General features: G+C 29.9%; 1 protein-coding gene across 1 annotated transcript in view; it reads right to left on the bottom strand.

Annotated features, from left to right (window-relative positions):
• LOC126846657 (zwei Ig domain protein zig-8-like) overlaps positions 1–24,783 on the bottom strand; it is a 157,376-nt gene extending 132,593 nt beyond the window's left edge. Inside the window, exon 1 of the mRNA XM_050586363.1 lies at positions 24,390–24,783. The gene's annotated coding sequence lies outside the window, so the exon portion shown is untranslated. The remainder of the gene's footprint in view (positions 1–24,389) is intronic.
• Between the last annotated feature and the right edge of the window lie 2,008 nt (positions 24,784–26,791).

The raw sequence follows: 26,791 nt of genomic DNA, 5'->3' as shown, positions 1-26,791 counted from the left end.
ATACTATCTGAATATATCATATGATTGTTAAGAATAATAATATTTCCTGGCATTTAGATTAAACATTCTTGATTTCTTGGTGGCATTTGTTTTTACCTATACTGTGGGGCGTGCGCCGCGAAACGTTACAAAATCAAGATTGAATATTTGTAAATTAAGTTAAAGCTACTATGGGCACTTAAACAAATATTAGCACTAATAGTAGCCGTGTGTGTTTTTGTTTATTTTTGTAAAAATACACCACGGGTATTGAGAAAAAAAAACAATGTTTATGTAAAGTATATTTCGATTTGTTAAAAAGCTAAAAAAAAATCAACACTTTGAACAATACGCCATGTTGATAGTTATTCGTTTTATTTTATTTCAACGACCGAAGACAAGAGGTGGATGAATTGTCGCTTTTATCGCTGATTTTCACAAAAACCTAACGCGATCGACCAAGTTGTCCATGACCGCCCACTAAAATATCCGTACAATGCACATTTGTATATTATGTTTGGCGGCAAATCTAATAACAAGGGTCGGTTATCTTACATTGCCTATAAAAATGAACTTGTATATAAATTCAACAAACACGATGGTGCGTTGGTAATAAATTGGTCTGCTTCTCGAGCAAACAACAGAACGGGAAGAAAACCGAATTTGTGCCAAGGGAAAAAAACCACTCCATACGTTTGACTTAAATCTAAACTTGGAATATTTTACAAAGTAGACAATCTCCAACTCGGTATGCTCTATCAAAACAAGGATTTCAGAATAATTACTATTTTTACAACTTACTCTATCATTAATATACTTTTACGGAACAATAAATAGTCTACGTCATCTATACTGAGAAACTTTTTAGCTTAATTTCACGGTTGTTATGAAAATGTGTTTTTATTTATTAAAAATAGTCAAGTCATATAGGTTATCATAACACCATTAATTATTCCTAAGTAACGAGGCTCTACATTTGCATACAAATTGCACCAAAGTACAACCTATCCATCAATATTGTTAACTAGAAAAATATCTGTTATTTAAAACTAGTTTAGGCTATTTTCCAACTATACTTAACTATATAAGCACAATAGAATAATTTTTAAGTTGACCGTTTAAAAGAACTTTAATTATTAACAAAAGTTAGTAGTAGGAATAGGCATCAATATGAGGATAATTATATTATAATGTCTGATAAACATTATCATTAGTGACAGTTTAAATATTAAAATAGTGTATAGGTATACATTATTATTCTTATCCAATTTACACAGTTTGACAATTGTTCGACTTTTTGCTGTAATTATGCCATGATTAATTCTAAAAGTGCAGTTATTTACTACCTAGGCACTTTATACGAGTCCAGCGCAATTTTTACTTTTTAAAAACCACTATAGTATTTGTTGTACAGGAAAAAAAAAACAATTTCATGGTAAAAAAAATATATTTTCTACTGAGAAAATGTGTAATAGCATTTATATCGTTATTTATGGTCTTGGTAATTTTTTTTTACTCAAAAACTTTTTTATATATTTTTTTCTTGCTCGTCAAATCTCTGGCAAAAGCCATATAACTTTGCTCGCGTAATGGAACCACTTAACGCGGGTCGGTCAGATCTATTTTATGATTTTATACTTGGACGGCCTAAAGTTCGTTTTATTCGACACGGAATATTTATTATTTATGGACGGCAATATTTACAAAAGTTTTTCCCCCCGGTAATATTATACGGTAAGGTTGAGCGAATGAATAAAATTAGTACAAAAGCAATGCACGGCCGTAGCTGAGCATCCAGATATAGGACTGACCATACCAGGACCGCTGGTTTATGTTACTCGGCGTATAGGTAAGGGATTAGGTTTGCCTTCGATGAAGTGGTAGCCGATAACTAAGTGTCTCTACGGTAGACAATGACGGGACATTCGACTATATACCGTATCCGTTTTAAATTATCTCGGCCTTCCTTTGTAGGCGATTTGACGATATTGTTGTACCCTTGGAAACTGAAACCATTGAGTGTGTTTACGCCTTTACGGTGGCTCCAAAATACGTTCTTTGTAGTTAACTCAGGGACGAACGTGACAAACGACAAAGGACAATATTAAATATAATATTAGAAGCAGGAAACGTGTTTAAAAATAACTTATTATTGATGCCATTAAACCGAACGTTGAACGGTGAACAATAAGTTTTCTCCCAAAACTGTCGAGCGATTATGCACCGGAGCGCATTATGCATTGTTAGGCATGTGCCCTTTAACACCCTGCGCTTATAATACTGTTTTAGAGGCTACCTGGAAATTTAGCTTAAGGTGTACGTTGTAAGCTCTTTGTACAGCACCACGGTATTATAAATAGTTACTTAAACGCGAACACGACAAATTTGGGTACACAAACTCGACGAGAACATCGAAATAACTCAACGGTTTCCACAAATTATACCTATAACGTAACCAGACGGTTTTGACACAAATCTGAAGTGAAACTTATTTCAGCAAACGAGCGTTAAAACACAATATCGCCATCGTGTTTTTTACCGTCTACCGATTGGCATCGACCTATTTCCTTCGACTGATTTCGCCACACTATTATAGTCTTACATGGCGACACAATATCTGCGGCAGCCACCATGTGCCTTATGTTTTGTAATGTGTTTTGTTAATATACTACTGTGGTTTGTCCACTGTTTTAATTATTTGCAATAATAAGTGGTTGACATTTTAAGTGTGGGGTAGGGACTTAGGTATAACAACGGTACATAGGAGGAATCGTGTAAACTGTGTCCCTCCCAATGTTTTCAGTACTTTATGCGCCTTCTGTAGTTGTCGTTGTTAGTTTTAATCGTAATTATAACACAATTAAATTATATGCGATATTTCAACTGATGCAGCTGGATGTTAAACTTACCAGTTCTGTCTGACAGCGAGGGAATCCATTATACGAATAGCACATATTATTATGGTATGATGACAAGCCGATCGAGACAACCGAGCGGTCGATAAAATTAGCAACATAATGTACACGTTAATTAATTAAATTACTCTCTCATGTATTATGCCAAATAACACGAATTTAAAACAACAATATACGGTACGCATTGTGCGCTAGCCGAGTGAATGGTTGCTTTAATAATTGTCATTGTTTGCTTGTTATCCATTTATATTTGTTTTACAAAACCCGACATGTGTGTTTTTACAATTGTTTTTTTATTTTTATTTTTTTATTTTTATGGTTTTCGTTATCGTTATTTTTATTAGTATTCCGAATGCACCGTCGAGGATAATGTGATTAACAATTACCTAAGTAATATAGGTAGGTAACGTTTTGCCGACTACTTACCAACCCCCCCATACCTTTTCAAACGAAAACCGACCGGACATGTAATTTGCAATAATTTAATTATATTTTCTATGTTGTGCCTGTAAACGGAATACTGAGTTCTGAGTGGTAAACGTGTTAAAAAGAAAAAAACAGATATGAGCGTACGCTTATTATGGTTAATAACTTAATCCAATATTTTATGTAGCTCTTACATGTGTTAAATTGAATATTAAATAATTTATTGGGTCAAGTTAAAAAATTAGGGAGTAAATATAAAATTACAACAGCAAGCTGATATCTGTTATGGATGATTTCATTTTGCTCCGTAATTAAGTAAATTATATAAGGTGCAACTAAATGTATTAATCTGTTTTTTATCTGTGTATTATGTTCTCACTGCAACAGACAAGAAAATTAAACGTTTGATTTTATTGTGTGTTTAAAGGTTAGGCTTTTATATACTATGAAAAAGCGATGTAAAAGTTAATTATATCTTCCTAAGATATGCTTTTAAGTGTTTCCATCATTTTTTATTTAAGAATCATAAAAACGAGGCGTGGAAATTATTTTTGGCCAGGCTAAAAAGTTACGCTTACTAATATCATTAAAGTTAATAGTAGAAAATAAACTGTCAAGTATGGCCGGCATTTCGCAAATAAAATTATTTAAGGCCGTAACTATTAGCCAGGGTCAGTTTATAGTACAGCCGTTTCTTATAAAGCTTAACTGGTCAACATGGTCTTAAGTGTATTTAATTTGAACGTTTAAATAAAATGATTTAGCTTAAACTAAATGTATGAAAATATAATTCCAACAAGTTGTTCGTTCACCACAATTAGATGTCTTGTGTAATATTTATGGACATTTTTTCAGGATATATAACAAATTTATATATTATACAATAGAACCGTAGAAACGTACAATATTATACAGCAGGGCCGTTCTCGCCGTTAGTAATTTGATTGAATTATATAAACCGAAACGGGCCGATTGGCACTGTACTGCCTCTAAATGGGATTATGGTCGTTTTCTGTGGCGACATTTCTATTAAATCAGGCGTCAGCGCGCGACGAGGTACGGGCGCCCCCGGCCACGTTATCGACAGTTCCTGGATGTGTCTGCAGACGAATTTCTGGGGTCTTTTACCTATATACATAGCTTGCCCGTTTATGACGCAAAGGGAACGGTGGATGTAAAAAATTTGTATGAGAAAAAGAAAGAAACCTTTGGTAATTAACGAAGTTTGCCCAAGGTGATTTCGCAGACACCCTGATTGATCGGGTTTGCTGGTAGCAAAAGTGTAGGGATGCTGACCTTTTGAAAGTTCACGGGTGATTAATCTGGACACTGTGTTGCGTTAAAAGCGCCATCGAAATATTTCCAACCGCACTCGAATTATGTAAAACACCGATTTTCGGATTCATTAAGCTTGATCGCCCGGTCATTTGCCAGCAGTTCGTACCGCCTACAAAATGAGTTTTTGTCCCCACGCATTTTTACCTTAAGTGTGTGCACTAGTCTGAACCACAGGCCCGTCGAAACTGTACTAACCCGCGTTGACGAAAGTTCGACCGACTTAACTGACCGCAAATGTTCCAAACAGACTGTTAACGAACACCGACAAAACTAGGAAAATCCAACACACGTGCTCTATTATCCCTACGTACCAAATTAAATTTAAAAAAAAAACCATCTAAGGTGGTCGAAAGCGTTTGGTTTTCGAAAGTTTGCAATATTTTAAATAAAAATGCGGTTTTAATAAATTCTGACCATGACTCGTGTCAGTTTGTATTTAGGTTAATTTGAATAAACACTTAACTTGTAAAATGATTTCGGTGGTAAAAAAAACGCTTTCTCTGTGACAGAACGGCGATCATAAGTAGTTAAACAATATCAATAGGCTTTTTGGTCAAATACGTCCAAACAGAACAGACCGTTTTCAATCGCTTTAGTTAAAATAAATATCAATAACTCTAATCCTTAAGGAATTGAGTTTAATTCACTTATCTTATTGCGTATACTATAGTCGTACATCGGTAACAAATGGATGGCATTGTCAAAGTAAATAACGGAAAATATATCAAGTACTTAAATATAATTAGATTAAAAAAAAAAACAATATCGTTTTAATAATACTGCTAAATTAACTGCAGTGCACTGTATTTTTTAAAATTGTTTTTTACGCAGGTTTTTAATATAACTGATAGAATAATATTTATAGTATAAGAGTAACATTAAAGATTTTCGTGGGAGACGCAAAATGTTTTTGAAGTATTACATTTCTATAATATCAGTTTTCTTTTGAAAATATCGTGTTTCTCTAGTAGCGGTTTGTAAGGTTAAAAAACGGTTCAATTCAAAAGTTTTCCTTTGAAGAAAAATCTGAGAAAAAACGTTATGTCAAACATTTTTAAGTTGCTCCCATACCGATTACCAACATTCCTTTTAAAAATAATTTATTCAAAATATATTACATTTTTGAGGAAAATAATGAATAAAATCGTAATTTTGTTTTACTTCCATTACAGAAAATCTGGACTAAAGATTGTGCTTAGTTATAGTGTACAAAAAACGTATATAGTTATATTATATACAGGATCGGTCTACTTAAAAGTTTTTTTTGACAATCCCATCTGCAACGAGATCAAAAGCCGACTAACTTGGCAAAGAACGATAAAAATCACTGTAGTCAAAATGATCATCCATTAATTGATCGCTATCACAGCCAAATCAACCAGCTCAGCCATGTTTCGACCGTTTCAAACACTGAATATTATTGTTTTACAAAACTAAAACGTTTAGGTTTTTTCAAAGTTAAATAGTTGGTGAACTATACTATAAGTCAATCGCTTGCTTTATAAAAATACAAATAGGTTATAATGACCATGTAAATATTGTTATGTACTTATAGCTTTAATTGTAGTTATATGTGCATACAAGAAGTATTTCACCACGGTGAATAAAAAACAAATATTCAACTAATTCTCACACTCTCAAAACATTGATTTAAATTTTTTTTTTTTAATCATCACGATACCGTATCATTAAGGGGTGAAACTAATTGACGTTATTATTTTTAAAACCCTACAACATTTATAAGCTAACAACTAATTTATTATGATTATGATTGTGTTAGTCGTAGATATAGGTATACTATTGTCATATGTTTAGCTTAGAGGAAGATCCTGTAAACTAAATAAATGGCAAAAGTTTCTACATAAAGTGTTCAACATAAAAAGCAAAAGTTGTTAAACAAAACGTTCACGGCGAAGAGGAAAAGTTTTTAAACTGGATTAGGACATTTTTTTCGAATTTTTTGAAGATGTTACACACTGAAATTTTTAAGCCAAAAAAAAAAAAAGTTGTGTGCATGCGGCTATAATAAATTACTCTAACAAAATATTAATAGTCAAAAACAATTAGTTTCAGGTACAAATATTATTATAAACGAAAACGGTTTGAATTTTTGTAAGGTTAATTAAAATGAAAATTGATGTATGTAATCAGGAAATATACAGATTGGATATTATTTTTGCAAAGAATTTTTTTGTGAAGTTAAATATAATATCCTGAACTGAAAAAAAGGTGTCGGTAATTATAATACTTATAATGTTTTCACTCAAATGAAACACTGGGATTAATCATTCTCCCTGAGCACGTTTTAAGAACGTTAGTCATTGAAATGGATTTTTTTGCGTTATTATACACTGCAAAAATGAAGTATAGTTCAATGTAAGAGACATCGAGGCAAACGTGACTGGCATTTTTTGATTGGATAAAACAATTTTCTAAATTATTATTTTTCCGTCTCTTACTTGTAAAAAAATATTCTCTGTAAATAAAAAAAAAAACGGCTTAAGGGATGAAAAGACGATAATCTTTATAACATATAAGATTTACAATAGTGTTTCAAGTAATTAAAATAATTTGTTTTAACAAAAAAAAAACAGTCGTTATTCGTAGCTAGTTAGTCTGTCAATTATAAATTATTTAACTAATTAATTTGTTATGTTCTTGTGTGCAATTTTATTTTGTAGGTATTATTCGTAAAAATGATATATATATATATTAAAATTTTTACAAAATATGACCAATAAAACTGCTGCTTAGACTATACATAAAATTACAAATAGACCATTAAAACTATCAACATTTTTTATTTTTATTTTTTTTGTGTTATTTACTGGAAGTTGTTCAAAACGTCAATAAAAATACTTTGGACTACTAGAGAACAATGATTAAATAAAATTAATTACTTAAGAGTAAATACAAAAATATTGTATAGCTTGTTTTTGAAAAAATGTCAGTATAGAATTTTTAATTAAAAAAAAATCCTTATATATGTGAAATCATAACACATAACTTATAATGTAATGTTATTTTCTTGTTTTCTCTAAATATTTCACATAAACAAAATTGGTCACTTGTTGTCAATTACTATTTCATCATCTAGCTCATTTTTATTCACAACATCCTTAATCCTACTTTTTCTTTGGTTTGTCCACGTTCCTTAATTTCCTTTACTCTCATATAATTTGCATACAATTTACTCTGTTTATTCGTTTACGGACCTTCTCTCAATATAACATTCTACCCGGATAGGTCCACTTGTATACCAGACAAAATCCGGTAGGCTTTTTTCTTGGCGGTGTTTTTATATTTATACACTACACAATGTTCAGTGCTCGACACATGCAAATATACCTTTGTTTCGTTCTTTCGATGGGAATCGGAAGCGATAATTTTCAGAACGGGTTTGACGCCTTATCTACTATTATAGACATCCGTTGACCTATATAGTCCATATTAACTTTAACAAAGTTGAAACACTTCAACTGTCTACCAGGATTACTACTTTTTCATGGAGCTCTTCAAGATTTGTTCAATCTAGGTGTTATTTTTTTTTTGATTCTAAAGTTAAATTTTTAATCATTTGTTTTAGATTTATATACTTATGTTTAGCATATAACCAAGGTAAAAAGCCTATTTTAGTAAGCTGAAAAACTATAACTTAAAGTAAAGTATCCTAAATTAAATTGAAAAAAAAAAAGTTCGGGCGTTAAAAAGTAGAACTATACTATAAATGTTAATAATAATAAAATCAAATCGATTTGGAATTTGTTATAGTCCAAATAAAATATAGCTTCGTAAAACACTTTTGAATATATATTTACTTTTTCTGCATCTATATAGTATTCAATTTTAATCTTAGTGAATAGTATTTTCGCCTTGTGTATTTGAAAATAATTTTATAAGAACTATTTTTATACTATTATTCAATATTCTACCATTCACGCTTCACTACGGGAAATTTCTAAATCCAATAATATCCCATCCAAACCTCTTATATTTTATAAATGAAACTTATTAAGCCTCAAGGAGAACAAGCCTAGAGTGTACACAAACTATCTGTAAACAAACATTCCAATCAATAACACTACATTTATCCTTATGTTGCCAAGGCCATTAAATAACTGGGCTTAAAATAAGCTCGTTATAGACACTGATATTTTTCTTCATAATTGAGTATATTTTACAAACTCCCTAACAATGCTAAACTATCTAATTGTTTATTTTTGTAAATGTTGAAAAATCATAAAAAAAAAGTACGAGTGCCATTGATAATTGATTAACTTTGTGAATTACTTTCTTGATGTAATGTAAATTAACGCTTATATAATAATATGTCTTAAATTGTTTTGTTTTCTTTTGCAGACTTCATAGTTTTTTTTAGGAAAAATATGTTTTAAATAGTATTTAACGTAAAATATGTTTTATACCTGAATAACACAAATATTACATTTTGATATATCAATATTTTAGATTAAACGATATTTTGATATAGCCATACAATGTTCTGTGGTGATTCTCTTGTTAGTAAACACTGTTACAACATTTTTAATAAAATGTTTACAGTATTACCAGAAAAAAATAACTCTGTAAAAATATATAATTACCGTATTATTATATTGCTATTAAAAAAAAAGACCCGTTATATTTCGATAATTGAAAACAAATGAACCCCCGTCATTAGCAGTTATGAGTAATTAGTGTGGTACACTTTTTTAACTAAACGACCTCTAACTCCATTTAGGGACAAATAAATTAGCATACTATGAAAAAACTAAATATTTTTAATAAAAACAATGGAATGCTGATTAAAGTTTATACGTTTAAAATTTTAATAACCATTATTAAAGTAGGTCATAATCGACGATTTTTGTATTCCTTATTTGCAATTCTCTTTGTCAGTGACCTTTTAATTATTATTGAAATCATAATGAATTTAAAAATTGTATTGCACGCTGATCAAAGACCTTTTCGTTTAGAACAGAAAATATAGTTTCTTAAAATTAAAAGAAGTTTTGAGAATATTAATAAACAATGTGTATTAATCGTAGTGTATACTTCAAACCAGACAAATAATCCTTCAATATTTTATTTTCAACATTCTGCTTTTAAATGTTTTGATCTATCTTAATAATCATTAAATATTTTTGCTTTTTATCGGAGATTCTGTGTTTATTTGTACAATTATTTATCCGAAACTGCACTTTCAATTAAAAAAATGTACTAATACTTTACCGTTACCTTCGTAGGAGTTTTATAAGCAATTAACTTACTGTATACTTTAATTAACTTTTGAATGTCATGTTATTCGACATTTTATTTTCTGTTAAATTACGTACTATTTTGGTATTGCATATTTAATATACATATTAACAATTACTATTATGATAATTGAAATTTTTTAAATTAAAATTTTATCTAATGAATTACAAAAAAAAAAAAAAGTTCTTTTTCTTACGTTTGTTACTGTTTATGCAATGCTGTATAATATCCCCTCATTCAACGCTTGTTGAATATTTAATTATTTCATCTTACGAAAAGTAGTAGTAATAACGAGCATATACTTATTTTAACGCTAAAGAAATTATGCGTGACTCTAGACACGCCATAAATTGCAATTTTACGATCTCTGGGTTACTTAAGCGCTTTGGAGTTCAAATGCACGCTGCAGATACTTGTTAAACGTATGTACTTCTTTTTCGCATTTAAACCAAAATAAAAGTCATTTGTTTCCGCGTTTGGTGATGCAACGTTTCTTAACGCATATGAGATATTTCATTATAAGCGCATAACGTTCACGTGCAGTTATGATGATATATATATACACATATAATATCCCCATCGTTCATGATGACAAACTTGCTCGTTAACCTAACAACTATCATGACCGGAATGTTTCGTGCCCGGTGCTTAAACCTAACCAACACTATAGTCAAGTGTTATTATTGTCAACGGATTCCAGTGTAAACCGTAATGTGTTTTCCTATAATAATTTATTTAGTGTTATGATAGTATGCGATTATACTTTCATGTCGGTCGTGTGTATCTATCGGCGACAGCTAATCGAGCCAAACCATTAATGTTTTCGATAGGTTTTAGGTGAACATAATAATATAGTATTATTGTTATATTCAAATAATGAGGGAATAAGCAATCGAATGTTTTTACAATTTCACTTGTACATGTTTTCCACATCTTGTAAAATGTCGCATCTACGTATAGAGTTTATTCATCCGTCGTTATTTAAAACTTTCTGTGTAGTTGACGTTTAATAAAAATAAAAAAAAACAATATAGGGTTCAAACTTTTTATAATAACATGTTTACGCACTACATTTTATAATATGACTTGACGACCATCATTGCCCTACTCACGTCGTTGGCAGTCAATTAAAGATATTTTGCCGGAAACGATGACAACTCAACATGGTATAAATGATCTCGCAGTCATTGTGCAAATATTTGCTACAGTCTGTCTTCACTCAAGTACTGCATTTATAATAATGCATACCATCACGTTTTAAGCCGGAAATGTTATTCGGTGCGAAATCCAATCGTTTGGCTACGGAATTAATAATTTGAATGCCAAGTAGGTATTTTCCTTTTTACAAACATCCCAGAAAGGGTTTGTGAGTCTAAAATATTTATCGTTGAGTTTCGGTAAAAGACTTCAAATCAGTATAAAAAATATCCATTAGCTGAGATAACTTTAGCATCTCAGTTTTCCATACCTGTTATGAATGTCCGGATTTATTTGATATTAATTGAAAGTTAAACATTATTATTAATTCTAATTTCGTTTTTAAGTAATTCCTATAGTGGTGACACGGTAATAAAATTATAAATAATAATCGATTATTGTGAGAGCGCTAACCACTATAACAGCAAAAATCGAAGAAATCCAACTCGTTTTACTCGAATACAATTAACTCAAAGCATTACACAGATTGACTCGTGCTTTTATTTAATAATCTTCATACTAATAAAAAAGCGTAAAACAATAAATTGTCGTACAAATTAATTTTTTTTGGTAGCAAAATACATGCATTTCCAAGAAATACGGAAGTTAAAGATTTTAGAGAAGCCATAGATGCCTCTCTATTGGTGAACACACATTTTGCTACACAAATATTATATGACTGCACATGATTTATCTACTAACATTGAAATAAATTAAGTCAACTAGAAAAGAGAATTTAAATTATGCTTTAATAAATTAATTGGACTATATCTTTGTATCACAATCAACAGTGTTTTTATCAGGATTTTGTTGTTGTTTATAACTCATTTTTCTATGAATAAATAGCTTTTCCCCGCGCACCACGAAATATACAAATTATTTGTATTGAAGTTTAAGGTAAAAAAAAAAATAACCGTTAGAACGTTTATTTATCAGAATTACAATAATTATAACGCATAGTATACGTTTTCAAATTGTATGTTTTACAATATTTATCTTAAACTCTGCGACATAGTAATTAATACGAATAGAGCTAATGTAAAATTAATGAATCTAAATGGTTTTCCCTACGGCAATAATATTGCACATCTTAACATCAGATCAGATAGGCGTACAACATAAACGTCATATATAGCAGGTAGTTATATAGATAATAACACATCTTGATGACTAATGTCTCACGGTGTTCAGCTATTAATAGTAACGGAGATGGAATTGTTTCAGGACACATTCACCACCCACGCAAAACAATATTATTTCGTTTATTAAAACTGTTATTATTAATTGGATGTTTCATTAATTGTTGACATATGATTTATTTTGTTTGCGCCTATATTCATTTATTTATTGGTCATAATATTACCTACAATTGGCTTTAGGGAAACTCCACGTTCAAACTAATTGTTAGGGCCGTTTAATAATTTATATTTTAGAATGAACTTTGTGCATGCAAGTGAAAAGAGGGGTCGACACTCGAGAATTTAATTCCCCACGTGTGGTCGAGGTAACTTTTTATTTGCATTGTTTTTTTTTTTTTTATATTTAATTTTAATTTCACAACAGGGCACTCTGAAAAAACCCTGCTATCATTGGGGTGGAGTTTGCGAATTTTATTTATTGCTACTTGGTAGGGACCTACTGGAATATCTGAGCAATAGTTTTTAACCCTTCTGAAACCGAGAAAAATATCAACTAATATGAATTCGATTTTAAAATAACCGTTATGGGTGTATTTAGAGAACTACGATACCTACCAAGACAATATTTTATTTAAAAATCAGTTTATTTAATTTAGTTAAAATGTTTTATAATAATCGCAAAACGTCGAAGTTATTATAGTTGAAAAGATTAATAAATATATTCTGCTCTGCTCAAGGTTTTTTTTTTTAAAATTGAAAAGAAAATATAATATACATTTCAATTTTCATATAATTAACTGTTAAGCATTATATTTTAGATAGTTATACAGCACTGTACATGGTGTATATATTAGTAAGTATACTAATTTTAGTTATTTTTATCATAACGCGACAGTTGGAATCTTATAAAATAATAAGTACATCAACGACAAAGATATAAACTCCATGAAGTAACCGCGGTAGGTGGATGCATATTACATATTAGTAACGTTGCACATTTTAATCTTGCACAAAAAAAAATCATTCGGTAAAATAAGAATTTATCTTTATATCTACTACAAACTCACTTTTGTAGAATCTTTTATAAGAAAAGTACCTATACTGTTAGCATATAATATTAAATTAAAAAGAATAATATTATTCTATAAAGTTTCAACATTTACATAAAGGCGGTAAGATTCAATATTAGTTTCACTCTAAAGAAATTCACAGTCGCTTATTTCTAAAGTTTTACTATAAAGTTGTTCACTTATCTACTAGTAACTATTCTGTTTACAATTCAACATATACCTACCTAATATTGTTTAACCTTTTAATGCCTAAATTTTTTAATTATAAAATATTTAATTTTTTTTTATTGATTAAGTTTTCAGAAATTTGGAAACAGTTAGTAAACAAGTGTACACCGTTTATTACATCCGGCAGATAGTAATTTCTTTAATAACTATAGGGCACCGCCAAAATTAAATGAATTTTTCCTAACAAAATAAAATTATGCAATAAACATGTTGCATTTTTCTTACAATGGACACCGAAGGGTTAAGGGTTTTTTATTGAAATATTTTTCCAGACGTGGTTGTTATTGATAAACTGTATTTAATATAAGTTTTCTAATATTCCGGTTAGTTTTCTGTAGTAGGTTTGTTAAAATCACGACATCGTTTCTTAAATCTTCCCCGTCCACTTACTATATAGACCACAGGCGGGCGTGGGAACTCTGCTGTACCAAAAAAAAAGCTCGGGCGCCGTTCGTAATGAATTTCCATTATTTATAATTGAAACAATAAAAACATGGCTAGGACAATGACAATAGGGTAGCGAAAGGGGTGTATAGAAAAACTGGCGCCATCGTTGTCCTTTCAACCGACTGGCGTTCGGCCAACGACTATTATAGCATTCTATGATATTATCTCGCCGTGTAATATTCGTCGTACGTTAATTTTAAGCTCAACTTAAAGGTATAATAGGTTTAGAAAATGAAAAGTCTTAAACATGAAGGTATATACTTAAAGCCGCTAGTTGGTTGTACATATATGATTGCGCCGCTCCTACTACTTGGGGGTGTATTATTTGCCACCGGTGATAAACTCCGTAAAATAGTTGTAAAAGAGGTTCGGCAGTAGATATATAAGTGCGAGTCAAAGAAATAAACTTTCCCAGTTAAGAAAACTCTAATTCTGCAAGCACGCACTGATACCGGGAGGGCAGTGCTTGTTTTATATGCGTACAATGTACATCACAATATGTTGTCTCAACAAAATATTATCCCACTATAATATACAATAAATGTAATTTATTTATAAAAATCACACTTTTTCGAAACAACCGAAGTAAAATAGATTACATAAGAATTTTCGACTAAAAATAATATTCATATTATAAATATTGGCTGTACAGTAACGTAAAGCGTTCATTAATTTTTGTCTATAAAGAAAAGTCGTTTGTTTGACATGCCTGAATCTTTCCAATCTATTCCCTCTTATACTTCTTGTTACGGCGCCGACTTCCAAACTTCATATATATACTCTCTATTCTAATGTCCTATTTAATCTAGTCACTACAGTTTAAAATTATCGTATCAATAAAATTTATATAAAATTAGAATGTATAAAATTTCGTACCTATAAAATTCGGTGTTATGGCTATCAGAATAATCATTGAAACGAATAGTAAATACATATATAATATATGTATATTGTATAAAATAAAAATATGTTGGTTATTAAAAATGTGTTCTTTATTGCAAACAGCTTTAAAATGTTCGGAATTTCGACAAAAGAAGTAATCCATCATATTTTTTGTAAAATTCTATAAACGAAAAGCGCCAAGATTTATTTTTGTTTTCTATTTGGTGAAAATGCTTTTCATATGGTATTATGTATTTTTATAGTAAGATAGCAACTGAAATTTTCTAGGTACGAACTGCATTGTTTTCTTCTTATGTAACTTGTTCAAGAAAATTGACAAAATCCCCCAAAAGTTTCAGGAGTTTTCAGAAATATAATACTTCAATGACTACATTGATAATTTTATAAGGTACCCATACAAAAGAAACACTAAATCCATTTTAGTCCTTTTTGGCTATCTTTAAAGTGGGTATTTACTGTGGAGTACCTAGTTATATGATGTAAAAGGAAGATGCCATACAGCTTAATACAATAGCTGATAACATACCTACAAAGTCTATAAAATTACTTTCATTTTAGCATGATTATGAAGAATCCACCTCTTTTATCAAATAAAAACACACTTGAAAATAGTTCAACGTGTTAAAGCTTTTGTTGATCACAAATATGAATCCATAAAACTGGCTCATTGAAATCCTTTGTATTAACTGTATTACAATTATGTGCCACTTTACTTTTTGGCTAGACAATATATATTAGAACAAATTAGCATTGTGAGTTTTTAATTTGCATATACACCCATTACTGTAATTATCTATATTATTGCTTTTTTTTTTTTAAATCAGAGATACGTGTTAACGCATAAAACGTAATTGTCGGTTTCTTGTGAGTACTTGAATACATTATGTATCGGCTAATATGTTTAATGTTTCAATACAATTTCAATAACATTAGTAAGAATTTAATTGTTTTATTTTTATTTTACTGTTATAATTACAATACAATTTAAAGCTTAGTCGCAAAAAAACATTTGAACATTTAAATACCTCATTAAAATTGTATAAATCCAATTGAAGTAAGTAAAACTGAAATTAGTTGCAGTAAATAATAAATACATAGTAAATAAATAAATGATAATAAGTATCAAAAAATTGTTATTAAATAGGTACGTTACACTAGAACTACCATAATTAATAATAATATGACTCATTCACAATAGAATTGTTTTTCGTATTAGCTTTTCTTCAGTCGATAATACAAAAAATATGTTTCATGAACTCCTTTAGGAATTTTATAAATTAAAAAATTGAAAGACAGTAAACAATTGTAATTGCACCTGAAGCGTTCTCGTTATTTTGTATTTGTATATGCTCTTCTCCGCATTATTCTGTCAGCCAGAATTACATCACTTCAGGGTTTTAACATTTTATTTATTTTGAAGTCGAAATGACATTTATTGTCAATTGTAAATACATTTGAGAAATTTGAAATTATTGATTTTAAATCGAACCGTGTTAATGGATTCACGTGACGAGCAGTCCTTTCGCGTTTTATAAAAATTCCAATTGTCTTTTTTATTTATCAAAACGTCATGTGCAGTGTGCACGTTTTGCAAATAATAGTCTAGACATATGTTGTGACATATATCTGTTGTCCTAACAGTCCTTCAGATAAAACATGATTGATACCACAAATTGTCAGTTATTTAAATTGAACGCAGTGGGACCAGAGATATAAAGATTAAGGCTAACATAGCGAATAGTCAGACAGTGGAAAGTCTACAATTTATACATTCTACCCAGGAAATGTCTCGGGGCAATGATAATCTACTTGATGTACAAAGTTCCATACACTCTTTTATCATAACCAACTACGTTTGCCCAGAGCATACCAAAATAAAAGCAGAACGGTATAAACTGTATAAGTTTATATTTATTATTATTAAAAACACGACTGATTGACTTTTATCATATTATATACTAATGAAACTGCTCTATCACGGACTTTAGCAACTTCAAATATTTTAATTATTTAAAGTGCTTAACATTTAGAGTAAAGGGTAAGGTTTAATAGTTTTTGGTGATTTTACATTTTTATAGTAATTTTTCTCATGACCACACAGTTTTAAAAATGTACTTATATATTATTTCTTTGAGCCAAAAATTGTCCTTTGGGGTTTAACATCCATATTATATTTTATAGTTTTTTATGAATAAATAAAAAGGGATTCATTTAAAACCGTAATGCAAAGATTTTTATTAAGAATTAGTGCACTTAAATGGTTTTTTGTAGAATACAAGTAATATTACTGTTATAGTCGTTTTACATTTGATAAGCGTTAAATATGACCGAATAGGGGTTGGTTGTAATAAAGTAGCGCAACTAGAGTATGATTTAACACTGTCTTTGAAATGACCTTTCATTTAACTTTTGAATATCACTGAATAGTATTGTAAAAGCACGCCGCTTTGTTGTTAGTCATTTATTATATTATTATCTTAAAATAGTGACATGATTTTTCTTATTTTATTTAGTTTCATTTGAGTAAGGAAGTCACCGGGTCGGATAAGAAATGCACTTTAAGGTACAGACCATTTATTTGCATTATGGACTCGGCTATTGTTCAAAGACTCATTCGACATATTCGACTCATTAGAGTTGCCTGCAGTTTTTCTGCAAAAACGATTTCAAGCCCAGTTCCATTTATCGCGTATGGTCTTTGTCGTTTCCTTCTTCTCCACGACCCCCTGACATAATGAAGGTACTGTATTGAAGAAAAATGTTGAATAAAATTTATTACACACCAGAGGGGGGAAAAAATAAGGTAATACTCCATAAAATAATAAATGATGTACTAGAGCAATAAAACAAACCTCGTTCATCATATAACGTTGGACTTAATATTCAGGTCACATATTAGATTTTTTTTCGGCGTTCAAATCGTGATTTAAAAATCCCCGTCATATATTTTACTTGAACCGAGAACTCAAAAATGCTCAGATTCTACTTATTGGAATTGGTATGTTGAAAATATTACGGTATCATTTTTGAAATTGTTACTAATGGGCCAACCTCTCGAAACAAATTATTGCCTACCGCGGAAGCCGTTCATAAATCAAACAAATACCTACCTATCTAAATTATGTAGTATATCACTGTTCTATATGTTTTTCTTTTATAATTGTAATACTGAATTTTTTAACTAGGAATATTTTTAGAACATTTATCTTAGACACATCTGAGATACTCTGAGATTACCTAATATACCTTTCTAATTTGTAAGTGACCTTTATATAATTTTCTGAGAATTACTAATAATAGATGAACCAATTGAAACTTCAATGAAATCGCATGCAATTACAAAAAGACGTTTTAATAATCATCTTAAAACAATATAAAAACCTACACAGCAAAAATATAAACCATTACGAGGACGCTACCCACCCGTAATTTATCCACAAAAAAATGGTTTTGCGGGGGACAAGAATGTGAGGGCGGTATTTAGAGTAGCCGTATACAATTTTTACAATGGATAGAGAAGAACTTTATCTACGAGGTAGCGTTTTTTTTTTTGACAACTTAAGCACAATCGAAATTATTTATTAAGATTTTTCGAAAAATTGCCTATACTTTATGACCTGAATAGCGTCATCTTAATAGTACTTATAACTATCTAATTAAACTGTATAAATGTTTATATTTCAAAACTATTTTCAGGTTTCATGGGGCACATGCACTACTATAAAGACGTAATTATAATAATAATTAATCAATATAAGCGTTTTGATAGTTTAAACTAATTAATACAGCTATAAGTAGTATACTTAAGCTAAGTATTCCATTTACCACATATGGAATGTTCTACTCGTGCAAACTTTAGGGATTACATTTATTTTTGCAAAAGTGCAATTTCAAATCGATTAATTGCTAGAATACTTAGGTTAACGCCAAATTATCGAGCACTATACGATCATGAAATGATGTAATTATAATAAAATATCCGAGATAGTAGAATACCGTTTAGTCATTGAACTATATAAATGGAATGTAGGAATTCCGACGATAACCATAAATTACGGCGGGAATTACGGCGGTGTTTGTCTTATGGCCAGGTGCTCATTACACAGTTAGGTGTTTTAGAGGGTTTGCACAAGAATATATTTTAGTATAATTGTGATTTCGGTTTTGACTCGATAAGGTACCGACTAATTTTTTCAGGGCATGTGGCTCGAATCCCAATACCTTTTCCCAGAGACTTAACCCCCTCATCGGAGCAACTGTGTTTTTAAAATTCACAAGGTTACCCCCTTCGCACTAAAGTCCGAGTTGGTACGAACGAATTTAAAACTGTAACGGTTTGTTATCGTTCGTTTAAAATGACTTTCAACAAGCATTTCAACGACTTACAACGGGACACCGATGGTGGAGCAAAAAAAAAATTAAATTCTATAAAAAAAAAAAATATTTTTTCCTAATCTTTCTAAACCATCACAACATAAATGCCATAAATTGTGTGTATGGGGATAATAATATATTGTTTAGAATCTGTGACTATAAGTTATGCCCACTAAATAATAAAAAACGATTTTACTTTATCAAAAATATGTTCACCACGCGGCTGTTATTCATACGGCTTAAAGTTTTTCTCTATAAACTGAAAAATCTAATAATAAAAACGCAAGCTTGATCGTGGAGGCGGTGTGTAATAGGGCAAGGCCGGTCGCAGGTCTTCGGGTATTATTATAACTAAACGTGATACCCCCAAAGTACCTGTAAGGAATAAGTGCACGGTGAAAGGGTTAATGATATTTTCTTAGTTCTTGGTTACAAATCGAAAGTGCTATATATTTATATGTATCTAAATACTACACCGTAGAATAATTTGGAACTATTCGACTAACTTTTGGAAACCTAACTAAACCGTATTTTAAAGTTTCGCAATATATTCATTTTTAAGGCTTTTTCTTCTATTTATTATAGAAAGGAATGAATTTGTTTAATTTTTGGTCTTATCTTAATAGTATCTATTCGTAATTTGTTATGTACTTCCATTGAACACATTTTTTTATGTTTTTTTTTTGTACGCACTTATTTACAAAAATGTGATATAACTAAAAAAACAAAAATAAGTTTAATGGATACAAAAGCAAAATATAATATGTGTACTCATCTCATAAATAAAGTTGATACTCGAGGGTTTCGTAAAAGAAAAAAACTTTAATGTCCTAGTAGAAGAGTAAAAAAAAAAAAATAGAGATCCAGATAGTATTAACTTGTTTTATTGGTCATAAACGCCTATGCCCGGGTCCTTCATAAATGATTTTTCAGTAAAAGTGATGGCCTACATCCCATGCTGTCCACGTTCCTGTTTAGCTTTCCTTTCACGTGTGGGTCTAGTATTCCTCACTCTGCTGTTTAAAAATTAATGGGACGTATTGCATCCCGTCGACTCTATTATATTCGCTGAGCTTAGATTACATTATTGAGACGTAATAACAATAGCCATAATGCACAGGCGTTTCCCACAGTGTGTGCGGTAACATGATTTCTTTCATCGTTAATTTGACTTGCCGCTTTTGGGCATAACGCGATAACAATAGTATGGTAAATTAATTTCAAAAGCGTCCATTAAATCAGAAATTGTATTAAATTTAAAACTACAATTTTTCATTTCGTAAAATGCTGTTTACATAGCTAATCCAACGTTTTCAACTGCTGTCGTTTTCGACGAAAATCAACGGTAATTTAGACAATAAAGAGTAAAAGGTTTTCAAAATTCGAGTTTAACGATTCGTAATAATGTAAAAAAATTAATAGAATTTAATGTTTCTTGGTGGTCTTAGCATTTTCTCAAAGCATTCATTAAGAGTTATTCAAATTGTTTACAGTAAAAGTTTTAACCATTTACTTAAAAATAATAAATAATAATAATAACGAAATACACAAAACGAGTTTGTTCTGTCACTTCTACATAAATAACTTGTATACTCTGCTCTTGATCTTTGACTTGGTAAATATTTTTTTTTTATACTCCCAAGATGGTTTTGTGGCTTACTAACAAATTGCTTCAATTACACTTTGCAAAAGACAACAAAAAAACAACACGTTAATGACCCTACGTAGAATTTTGCATTAGAAATGTCACTATGAAACCTTATCCATTAAGGAGCATTTGCTTAAGTTGTGTATAGAAAAGTATTACACAGAATTAGTGATCCAATTTGATGCTTAAAACTAACAATATACGATTGTAATTTTGTAAAATGATTAATTATTGTGGTATTTGCTATGATTACAAAACATGAAAGCTTTATGATAGTCGTCTTTTTCAAAGGAAAATGAAAAAAATACATTTTGAAGCTAAAAGGATGTTTTGTCACTTTATCGAAGTGTTAATGACATGTTGTTATATTTTATTAAGATAAATTATGTCAATGGAATCAAGCAAAAATAGATTTGGTCAAAATGATAAAATAGTATGATGAATAAGTAAAACTAAGTAAGCTTTATTAGTATAAATGTGTACACTGATCTCAATATTCGACTTAAATATATGCAGGCAATTCTACATTTTAAAACATAATAATATATTATACTTCAACATAAAAAATAAACCTTAAATTATGAAAATATAACAATAGTTTTATTTATTTAAGAAATTTATTGGTGATTTTTTTTCGAAAATATTTTAATGTTTATATTTTATTATGCGAGGTTTGTCAAAAGTCTGATATGCAAATTTGTTTATAAAATTATGCAACACCACAATAGAACGAAAACAAGAGTTATATGTTGTTTTTTATTCGATCACATTTTATTTTTGTAGTTAAATGTTTTCTTCGTCTCAGTTCAAAACTACAACAAAACAGAAACCTACACAATACTTAGTTGTGTTGAAACTATTTCTGAAAATACGTTCTCAGAATAATCTAAATTTAGCAATAAAATGTTTGTGCTTTGACATAAAGTAGAAAAAAAATGTAAAACTTTTTAGCTTTGCCGCTAAGTTTTAGTTTTTTTAGCTTCGATGTGGAACTGAGAAGATATTGAATTTACAACAACTTGTTTTTTTTTTAAACTAATTAATTTTTATAACTATATGATAGCTTTTTAAACGATTTTTTTAAGCAGCCAGTATCAAAGTAGTATGTTGCAAGTCTTCGTCACGAAGCGTTTATTTAAAAGTGATTTCGACATTTTCGGCAGAATATTTGATCAGAACGTAGATGTAGAAAAAATTAAATATTACATGTAATTTTCACTGTAAACAAAAGTAAAATCAATTTTGAGTACAAATATTTAAAATGTCGGAGAGCTTGGTACATAATTTATCATTATATATGCCACTAATAATTTCACAAGACAGGTACGTGTAGGCATGCTCATAATAGATCACGTACGGTGCCTTAAAATAACTTTTGCCAACCCGAATTTGTTGTTGATTATCAAAATTAAATTACTGCACATGATTATGTTATAGGGTTCACCTGAAAATTTACTAAGTAATAATTACTTTTATGAAATTCAACCACACATGACGTGAAACTATATTTTATTACAATTTTCTGGTTCTATTCTGCAAACGGAAAATGGAAGTTGACTATGTTATTTTATTGTATATTTAAATTTTTCTTTATTTATTTACTTACGGGTAGTATTTTTAAACTTTTAAAGTTTCATTTCTTAGAGTTTTTTTATAAATTTGTTGGTACTAGAAAAAAATCATTGGTCATAGATATTTAATTATTGTATTAAATGTTATATCATATATTATATATTATAATATAATAATGTTCATATTATAATTTAAACCTTAGCATTTTTTTAAATAGCTTTTATTTTTATTGTTTGTTTGTGTATTTTAAACAAATACTACATCGAGAAGTTTGACCAAGTCTTTAATATTTGTCGATTTATATACATAAATAACTAGTGACCGCCTAGTTAATAACCAAGGCTAGTTTTTACCGAGCTGGGTTTGTTGATCACTCATTTAGGGGTATTTTCAAAAAAAAAAAAGCTTTAATGCGAATCTGTGGTTGACAGTGATTTAATCAGTTTCAAAATTAATGGCCTAGTGGTCTTCACCATACTTAGCCAACTTCTTACCGTGTAGGTACCCAGAACGGGGTTAAACTGTGCCTATTTTGCGCCAGGTTTATACCCACTGCGCTAATTTAAACAAGTATTGTTTTACCTTTTTTTATTAATGAAAATTTTATTCGAAAAATGTTTGAAGCACAGCCATGCATTGAACGTACACGGCAAAGAGTAGTAATTATTTCTAATTAATATACTAATACTATAATATTAAATAGGTAAGTTTCTGAACCTTTGTATAATTCTGGTGGATATATGTAACACACATTGTTATCTATATGGTGTAGATAATAATTAATAAGTATCATATTGTTGTCATAACAATTATATAATTTACAACAATCGTATTGAGTTAGACAGTAAATAATATGTTGTTAATTTTTATTTTGTAGACTATTTTGAATAACATTATAATTTATACATAAAGACCAATTCTTGTTATCGTCTCTAAGCCATGCTACTCATTTTGTATAGAATAATTTTAAATCATAAATCTCATATACACAGTAAAGAGACAAGCAAACTTTGTTCAATAACCAGTAAATCCTAATTGGCATAGACTATACTATTTCCTGCGTGGATAGTGAGGAAGTAAAGTACTCGTATTTTAAATACTAAGCGGCTTATAAAACACAAGTTCCAGTTATCAAACTTTGGTTAGCTTACTAAATAAATATGTACATTGTTTTTTGATGTCTGTTATGGATTATACTATGTTATATGGATTCAAATATATTTTGGTTCATAGGAAAGTTTAGGAAATGGTATTAACGGTCAAATGTTATTTTCAGTTAAAGTATAAATAATTATATTAATTAGGCGAGATGATTTTTATAATAATGAACAATATCCTATTATTCACATCCAACTCATTTATCAACGTACAAGTATTTTAGATTTGAAGAAGGATGGAGTTTTATGTATACCAGTTATCAAAATCAGATAGAAAGTTATGATTATATTATTATTTTTTAACAAACCAAAAAATTAAACTGTAAAAATGTTTGAATATTAATCATGTTTAATGAACTATATAATTTAAATGATATTATAAGTATATCTATAGTCTCAATACTGGCAAATTACCTTCTGTTCAATTTCAAATATAATATGTGTAAATGGCATGAGAATTATATTTTGACTACTTTTACATTTATGTTTTATAAATTTATATTCTATAATATATATTATCTTAAAACAAATTAGCTGCGTATGAAATTAAAATTGTGCGTTTCGTCGATTTTAAATTGCTAGAATAACAAAAATTTGCTTTTTTGTTATGAAAATCTCATTTTTTACAGCAAGCCTTTCGTCGTCCATCATTGGACGGCGGCGATTACTATGTAATAAATAATAACTAAATAACTGTATTCATCCGACAATAAAATATAATATTATGATATCATGCTTACTGTTGATATGTATACGTTATGCATCGTCATCGGCGCGCTGTCATGCCGGATTCGACAGCCGTATAAATCCGTAAAACCGAAGAACCGAGTTGAATATTTCTCCAGCCGATTAATAATTTCAATAGTATATCGTTTTATCGAGACCGGCAAAAAAACCTACCGCGATAGTCGATAGAAAAACGTCAAGCCGGCGCACAATAATTATGGTAATATTATTTTATAAAATAAAAAAAAATACTGTTGATGTTGGCGCGTATGAAAGTGGACTAGTGTGTGGGTATATAAAGACGTTTGTGTGTTTTGTGTTTATGTATGCCTGTGTGTGTTTAGGTACATAGGAAAAGTCGAACGTACCAAAAAAAAAAAAACAATAGGGAAAAAACGGAGAGCACAACCTCGTGGACGGTCCCGTCGAAACTGATGTACCGGCGGCGTTGGGCTTGGCGGCGATATTTGCACGCGGTCTCGCGTGTCGCCACTTTTCTCTTGGCGTGTGCGTGCGGCGACCGTGGCAGCGACGACGGCGGCGGTGGTAGCTGATTCTCTCTGGTCATCCGATATATCCTACCCCACGGATATTTCAGAGATCCCCAGCTCAGCTCTGAGTACTTCCCGGTGATATTGCTATTGCCGTTTGATTAACGTGCGAAATTTGAAAAAAAAAAAAAACATTCAAAATTTAAAAGATTCTACGCCTTCGGAAAATCCTACCCTTCGTATTTCGTGATAACGTTTTTTTCCAGCAAGTTACCAGAGCCTAAAGTCTTAGTATGTGTACGGTAGGACAAAAACGATGGTGGGCTATCGATAGTTTTATATAGTGGTAATTCTACATGATTATGATAATAGCATGTCGATACGGAAAGTATAATGGCTGCCGGCTTCAGGTTTTCGGCCATCTTCTTAAGGCTACACCACTGTAATGTCGTATCTATACGTGGATATTTTTAGCTGTGTACAGATATAACATAAAATACTGAATAAACTTTACAAAATGCCCGTCTCTTTTTTTGTTTACGTTGAAATTGACCCTTCTGCTTTCATCTATTCTGTGATTATACGGACCTGCTATATGTATATACTATGGCTGTAAATTGTTAAAAACACTTTTCACCGATAAACATCGAGAGATTTATTTTGAAGTGCTGTGTTTCTTTGGGAATCTTTTTTTCTGAATCGTAAGACATTTTGATTAGTTTTTTTTTAACACAAAATCTCAATTTCTCATGTTATAATCAAATGAAAATAAAAAATGCACAAAAGTACTAAGAGTTAAGCTAAGGATTTGAAATTTTTTTTTACTAGTCTTCTATTGGTTATAGGGGAGAGGGGAAAAGTAAGCAAAAAAACTATTTTTTTTAAACACAAATCTATTTATAGTTTTGCAAGCCCGTTTTTTTATGTAACATATAATATTTACATATTTATATAAGTACTAACGATATCGATAACTCGCGTCGTTCGGCATATCTCCATCGAACACGTTTGGTTTTAGTAGATGTAATCCATAATGAATTCGGAGTAGAACGCAGACACTTTCCCAAATTAAAACTTTTCATAAAATTGTTAACGATTTCAACGAACCGAAACTTTTTAATATCAGAAAAAGTAAAACAACTAAACGATTACCTGGTAAAACACCTAATGTATAATATATTTTTGCAAATATAAATTTTTACTTAAATCCTTTAAAAGTCTGATAATAGAAACCTATTCGTGTTGTTCATCACCAATTTTATGTTAGTTTTTATTTGAAATAGTTTTGAGTAGTATACAAAAATGTCTCGCCAAATAAACTAAAACGGTAAATGTGTTTTTGAAAAGTTTTATGTTTTTATGAATAGTTGGTGAAATATTTGAACAAGTTTGAAAACATGACATTTTACAGCTCTAAAAATCATACCGTCGTGTTAAGAATAAAACATTATTTTCTCAACGTCAAAATAATAAGTAAGAAACAAGTTAAACTTACAACTAATAAAGCCAACGAATGTACCGATTTAAAATTTTAAAGTAGACTATAACTAAATGATTTTATACTGAATAGAATTCGGTATACACTTTTTTTAAAACTCGGTTTCTATTGAATTCGTTTTTAGCATTTCTCCGGTGTAAGATAATAATTATTTAGTATAAAGAAATGTTGTTAACATAATTTTTACTTTACAAACAGCTATACGTTTATAATTATATTATATTAGATATATATTTAATAGTTTTATGTGAAATTCTAAGAAAAATAATAAATCCTTATCTAAATTTATCTTACATGTACGTACCTATATAAAATAGAGAAGTTATATTTTAAAAATCTTTCAAAAATACCACTTAAGCATTGTTTTATCCTGAACTCTTATACATTTTCAATATCTTGGGTTTTTTTCTTTTCAAAACTTATCAGC

The sequence above is a fragment of the Adelges cooleyi genome, unplaced genomic scaffold (assembly GCF_023614345.1).
Source record: "Adelges cooleyi isolate 19-005CV unplaced genomic scaffold, UGA_ACOO_1.1 ACOO_flye_CR_arks_rails_tigmint_CR_PRNA_9, whole genome shotgun sequence".
NCBI lineage: Eukaryota > Metazoa > Arthropoda > Insecta > Hemiptera > Adelgidae > Adelges > Adelges cooleyi.
This window is presented reverse-complemented; position numbering and strand designations above follow the sequence as displayed.